We start from the raw sequence: 6357 nt of genomic DNA, 5'->3' as shown, positions 1-6357 counted from the left end.
CCTGTGCAACCTGCCCTAGGTGATCCTGCCTTGGCAGGGGGGTTGGACCAGATGATCATCAGAAGTCCCTTCCAACCCCTACCATTCTGTGGTTCTGTGATTCTGTGATTTTGCAAAGTAAAAGATTAGGGAGGTCTGTGAAATCTTATTTCTGCAAAGTTGTGTTTACACCATAAAGCCTGAAGCTACTTTAACCTTACCATAATCTTTATGACTTGTGGTTTTTATTGTTCATAAAATTACACACCTCCTTCTGAACTCCATCAGTAGTAACCAGCTCTATGACAAGCCACAATAGTGAGTTAGATAGAGAGTCTAAACAGCAGGTGAAGAGACACCTCTTTTTTATATTTGCTCTAAGTTTTCTAGCCATTAATTTCTTAACCTGAAACTCATTGTGCTTTGCACTGCAGTTCAAAAGCGTGACAGAGGCCTGTGTTTGTGAGCTGGCATCTCTTCAATAAGAAAAGCAGGAACCATTGGGCTATATCCTCCATTGAATTCCCTTGAATCTTCAGCATCAATTCCACTACACCCTTTTTAGTAAAGCAGAGATCTTACCTCACTGAGCTCTAAATGAGATGAAAAAATAGGATGATATCTGCTTTCAACTGGCAGGGCTGGCTTTTGTCTTTATGGCTTTCACACTGATAAATGATGATGAATAAAAATTACAGTCAACCTTACCAAGTGTTGTTTACAGCTGTGAAGAACTGATCGATCATTTAACTACCTATAATTAGTTAATAACTGATAGGAATGTATTGAGTAATAAATTAAATGCATTAACTTCACTTAGACTCTCCAACTTTATTCTTCTTACAGAATAAATAATACCTCTCATTAGCTGCACTTTATGGAATAACAAATAACATGTTTTTCTCTCCCTTCACCTACAGCTCCCTTCTGACTCTCATCAATCCATGTATGTGGGCACCAGAGACATTTTTCTTTAAGTTAAAATATGCAAATGTGATAGCACTATGTATTTGTAGTGGGTTGACCCTGGCAGAATGCCAGATGCCCACTCTATCACTCCCCTTCTCAGCTGGACGGGGGAGAGAAAATATAACAAAAAGGCTTATGGGTCAAGATAAGGAAAGGGAGAGATCACCAATTACCATCACAGATAAAACAGACATAACTTGGGGAAATCAGTTTATTAACAATCAAATCAGAGCAGGATAATGAAAACTAAAACCGTATCTTAAAACACCTTCTTCCTGGGCTTAACTTCACTATGAATTTCTTCTACCTCTTCCCCACCCAGCAGTGCAGGGGGATAGGGAATTGGGATTATGGTCAGTTCATCACTGAGTCTTTCCTACTGGCTGCAGTTCTTCACAAGCTGCTCCAGCCTGGGTCCCTTCCACAGGGTGCCGTCCTTCAGGAAGACTGCCCCAGCGTGGGTCCCCCATGGGGTCACAAGTCCTGCCAGAAAAAGCTACTCCCTCATGGGCTCCTCTCTCCATGAGCTCACAGGCCCTGCCAGGAGCCTGCTCCAGCACAGGCTTCCCACTGGGTCACAGCCTCCTTTGGGCCTCCATCTGCTCCAGCACAGAGCTCCATGGGCTTCAGAGGAACAGCCTGCCTCATGATGGTTTTCACCGTGGGCTGACTGGGAATGTCTGCTCTAGCACCTGGAGTACCTCCTGCCCCTCTTTCTTCACTGACCTGGGTGTCTGCAGAGTTGTTTCTCTCACATATTCTCACTCTTCTCACTGGCTGCAACTGCTGTGCCTTTTTTTTTCCCTTGTTAAATATGTTATAGGAGAGGCACTACCACCATCACTGATGGGTTCAGCCTTGGCCAGTGGCATGTCCATCTTGGAGCCAGCTGGCATTGGCTCTGTCGGACATAAGGGAAGCTTCTAACAACTTCTTGCAGAAGCCACCCCTGCACTGCCCCCCACTACCAGATCTTGTCACACAAACCCAATACAGTATTTGTTCTCCTCTCTGCTTCTATTAAATAGTTATATAAAACCCGCATCAGATTACCTTACTGGTGAATGGAGGGTACATAAGCAGGGTAATGAAAGCCTATTTTGCTATTGGACTTAATGAGATTTTGAACAGTTTTCAGAGAAATCAGAGCTGGAACAGTACCAAATACTCTTTCCTACCACTGAATTCTTTTACAATTAAATTCATGCTTTTTGTAATAACATAGCCATGTTGTAGTGTTCACATTATGCCCCTTTGCTCATTGTTAAGTCTCCCCTTATGCTGTAAAACTACTTCTCTATCATTCCCTATTATAAAAAAATTTCAGACCATAAAAGGTGATGTTACTTTCATTGAACTCATGTTGAAGTTGAAGGAAAGGTCACTGGCACCACAGCACAGAGGTAGGCATGGGTCAGTTCTCCAATGAAGTGGGCTGTTATTATTAGCTGCTGGCTTCCTCTGATACTGGAGTGTTTTGAAGTGATCCGATATGAATTAGTAGAGTTTGGAAGCACAGCATCAAGAAGAGGATCAACTGACACACTTTCCTGTGCCTAACTGCATAATCCTGTTTCCTAACATAGACCCGTGCCCTTCCTTAGTCCCTTGTCTATTGAAACATTTATGAGAGCTCCTGCAGCAGGAAAGCGTCCATGAATCTCCTCTGACACCTAACACCTTTGCACCTGCTTTTTTGGGTTTCACACCCCTCTTCCTAATATTTGATGTTACATCTTATACCAGTTCCATAAAGCAGCTGTTGCTTTGCATGGATTGACAGTCCTTTGGCCAACTGTATCAGAAAGCAACTTGTTATGAGCATTAAGCAAATTTGAAGAGAATACAAGCATTGAGCAAAGAACGGCAAGATTAAATCCTGTCTAACAGAAATGTATGCAAGCCAATCAATTGGAAAAACAGTTCTGAGGCTGCAAAATGTATGCACAGAAATGCTGGTCTGATTAAAGTCAACTGGACTTTTGCCAGTGATTTAAAATGAAGAATTTCACCAGAGGTTGATTTAATGCTGTTGGCTTCACACTACCAAGTTAAGCCCTTTATTGCATTACTACCTCCTGTTTCGTGGTCTTGGAAAACCCACACAAATAAAACCTAGTTTTTTACAAATCCAGCAGAGGAATCCTTTGTACCTTTCTGAAATTCTACAAATGTGATGATTTTACATGTTCTTTATGATCCCATTGAATGAGAGAGGAAGAACCTAAGGGTGAGTTCTTCCAGTGCCTGACTGGATAGTGAAACCTCTGGGAATTTTGTGTCCTGTACATCCCCCTGATTGTGTTTCTCATTTTATAATTGTTACACGCATAAAAAACAAATAGCAAGGGAAAGAAACAGATTGGGAAATTTACAGCATTGAAGAATAATGTGCTGGTAAAACAAGCTGTCATTTTACATTTCTGTTGAGCCTGCTGGTGTCTTGCTTGCTTAACCAGGATATGGCTTTGGGATGTGTGAGTCACAAATCACAAAAACAAAAAGTTACATGGAAGTGCCCAGTGGGGACTTATGTGAAGTCTCCCTACACTTGCATAGAGCTTGTGAGCTAATTGGTGTCGTAAAGATTGGAGGCAGCCTGGGCTGCAGTGATCATGAACTGGTGGAGTTCACAGTCCTGAGGGATATGGGTCAGGTAAAGAATAAAGTCAGGACCTTGAATTTTAGTAAAGCAAACTTCCATATCTTCAGGAAGTTAGTCAATAGGACCCCTTGGGAAACTGCCGTCAGGAACAATGGAGCAGAACAGAGATGGCAAATCTTTAAGGGCACTTTCCAGAGAGCACAAGAGCTTTTGATCCCCAGGCATAAGAAATCAGGAAAGGAAGGCAAGAATCTGGCATGGCTGAGTGGAGACCTGCTGATCGAACTAAAGGGCAAGAAGGAAATGCACAGGAGGTGGAAGCAGGGACAGGTATCCTGGCAAGAGTACAGGGACACTGCCCAGTTGTGTAGGGTGGGGTCAGGAGGGCCAAGGTGTGGCTGGAGCTGAACTTGGCAAGGGACACAAAGAATAATAAGAAGGGCTTTAATAGGTATGTTGGACAGAAAAGGAAGGTCAAATAAAGCATACCTCCCTGATGAGCAAGACTGGCAAACTAGTAACAATGGATGAGAAGGTTGAGGTACCTAAAAAATTCTTTGCCTCAGCCTCGCAGTTAGGTGAAGACCCTGGAGAATGGAAAAAGGGAGACATTGCACCCATTTTTAAAAAGGGTAGCAAGGAGGGCCCTGGGAACTACCAAATTTTCAGCCTCAACTCTGTGCCGGGGAAGATCATGGAACAGATCCTGACAGAAGCCATGCTAAGGCACATGCAGGACATGGAGCTGATTCGAGATAGCCAGCACAGCTTCACCAAAGGCAAGTCCTGACTGACCAACCCAGTGGCCTTCTAAGATGGAATCACCACATCAGTAGACAAGGGCAGAGCTACCGATGTCATCTATCTGACCTCGGTAAGGCCTTTGACATGGTCCCCCACATCAATTGGAAAGCTATGCATCTGATGGGTGGACTGTTGGGTGGATGAGGAATTGCTTGGATGGTCACATGGAGAGGGTAGTGGTCAATGGCTTGATGTCCAGATGGAGATCAGTGACGAGTGGTGCCCCTCAGGGGTTGGAATTGGGACCAGTGCGCTTTAATATCTTCATCAATGACATAGACAGTGGGATCGAGTGCACCCTCAGCAAGTTTGCAGATGACATCAAGCTGAATGGTGTGGTTGACATGCCTGAGGGGTGGCATGCCATCCAGAAGGACCTGGACAAGCTCAAGGAATGGGCCTGTGTGAACCTCATAAGGTTCAACAAGGCCAAATGCAGGGTCCTGCACCTGAGTTGGGGCAACCCCCAGTATCAATACAGGGTGGGGGATGAAGGGTTGTAGAGCAGCCCTGCCAGGAAGGACTGTGTGGTACTGGTGGATGAAAAGCTGCACGTGAGCCAGAAAGGTGCGCTCACAACCCAGAAGGCCAGCTGTGTCCCTGGGCATTTTTGCCCAGAGACTGAAAAAGGTGGATGTGTCGCCAACAGATATGGAATCTATTAACAGAAAATGAAGATCCACAAGATTTCAGTTGTGCTAGAGCACCTCAGTCATAGCATACCTCAGCTTAAAACAGCTGCACTGAAAAATGAGATTGGTAGATTAAAAAGGCAAGAAGTATAGTCCATATGCCTGCTGGAAACCTCCTTAATAACTGTAGTTTACCTCAAAAGTAGTACAAGTTAAAGGTGCTTACCACCTTGTGTTTCCTGAAGTTTCCCTGTTTACAACAAAAATTAACAGACTTAACAGACATCATAACAGTCTGTGAAATTCTTATGTGGCTGACGAACAAATTCAGGCACCAAAACAACTAATATGCCAGCAAAAATTTATACACATATATGGTAGTTGTCTTCACAAACTTCAATTCAAAATGGGTATTTGGTGACACTGTATGGTCTTGTGTAATAAGCTACATTCACGCTCTACCACTTCTGGGTAGCAACTACAGTCATGTGTCATATGATCCATCTCATTGAGATTTATCCCCCTGAATTAGCTCATCAAGTAATATTGTGTGTCTAATTAAAAAAAAAAAAGACAACTGAACTTTTTTCCTAGGAAAACAAGCAACTAAATAACCAAATAAACTAAGAGCTTGAAGACTGCTTTATTTTTTGCACCTGTCATACAGAAAATGGATAGAAAAGGAACAGGGAGATTGATTACTGAAGATGTAATTCAGTCCTAGAGTTCTGATGATCTCATAAGCCGTTATGAGTCTGTCAAAAAATCTTGACTGAATTACAGGTATGTTATCCATCTCTTTGAATCTATTTTTGCACGTTATCAGTGTCTCTCTGGCCATTATTCTATGTACAAAACCAAGGTAAAATTAGACTTTGATCATTTCTGCTGGGCTGAAGTTTGCCTTTATTTCTCTCTAGTAAGTTTTACACTGGAGAATATTGTTGCTGTTCTCATGCATTTCTTTAACCTTCCCAGAAGAAACTTTTAAGGATTTGAAAGTCAAATAAAATTGAACTTTCTAAGAGATGATAAACAGGAAACATTTTTAGCAACTCTCTACCTTATTGTGCATATTGGTTTACAAGTTTACTCTTTTTTTTCATAATGTTTTAAAAGTAACCTATTCACCTATCAAAACAGAGCTAGCACGTACTTGCTACCTGACCTCAGTACCTGGGAAAATTACGGAGCAGTTCATCTTGAGGGTGCTTAGAGGGCATGTGAAGGACAACCAAGGGATCAGGCCCAGCCAGCACAGGTTCATGAAAGGCAGGTCCTGCTTGACCAACCTGATCTCCTTCTAGGACCAGATGACCCATCTCTAGTGGATGAGAGAAAGACTGTGGGTGTTGTCTACCTGGACTT

Source organism: Phaethon lepturus, unplaced genomic scaffold, assembly GCF_000687285.1.
Source record: "Phaethon lepturus isolate BGI_N335 unplaced genomic scaffold, ASM68728v1 scaffold10078, whole genome shotgun sequence".
Taxonomy (NCBI): domain Eukaryota; kingdom Metazoa; phylum Chordata; class Aves; order Phaethontiformes; family Phaethontidae; genus Phaethon; species Phaethon lepturus.
Note: the sequence above shows the minus strand (reverse complement) of the source record.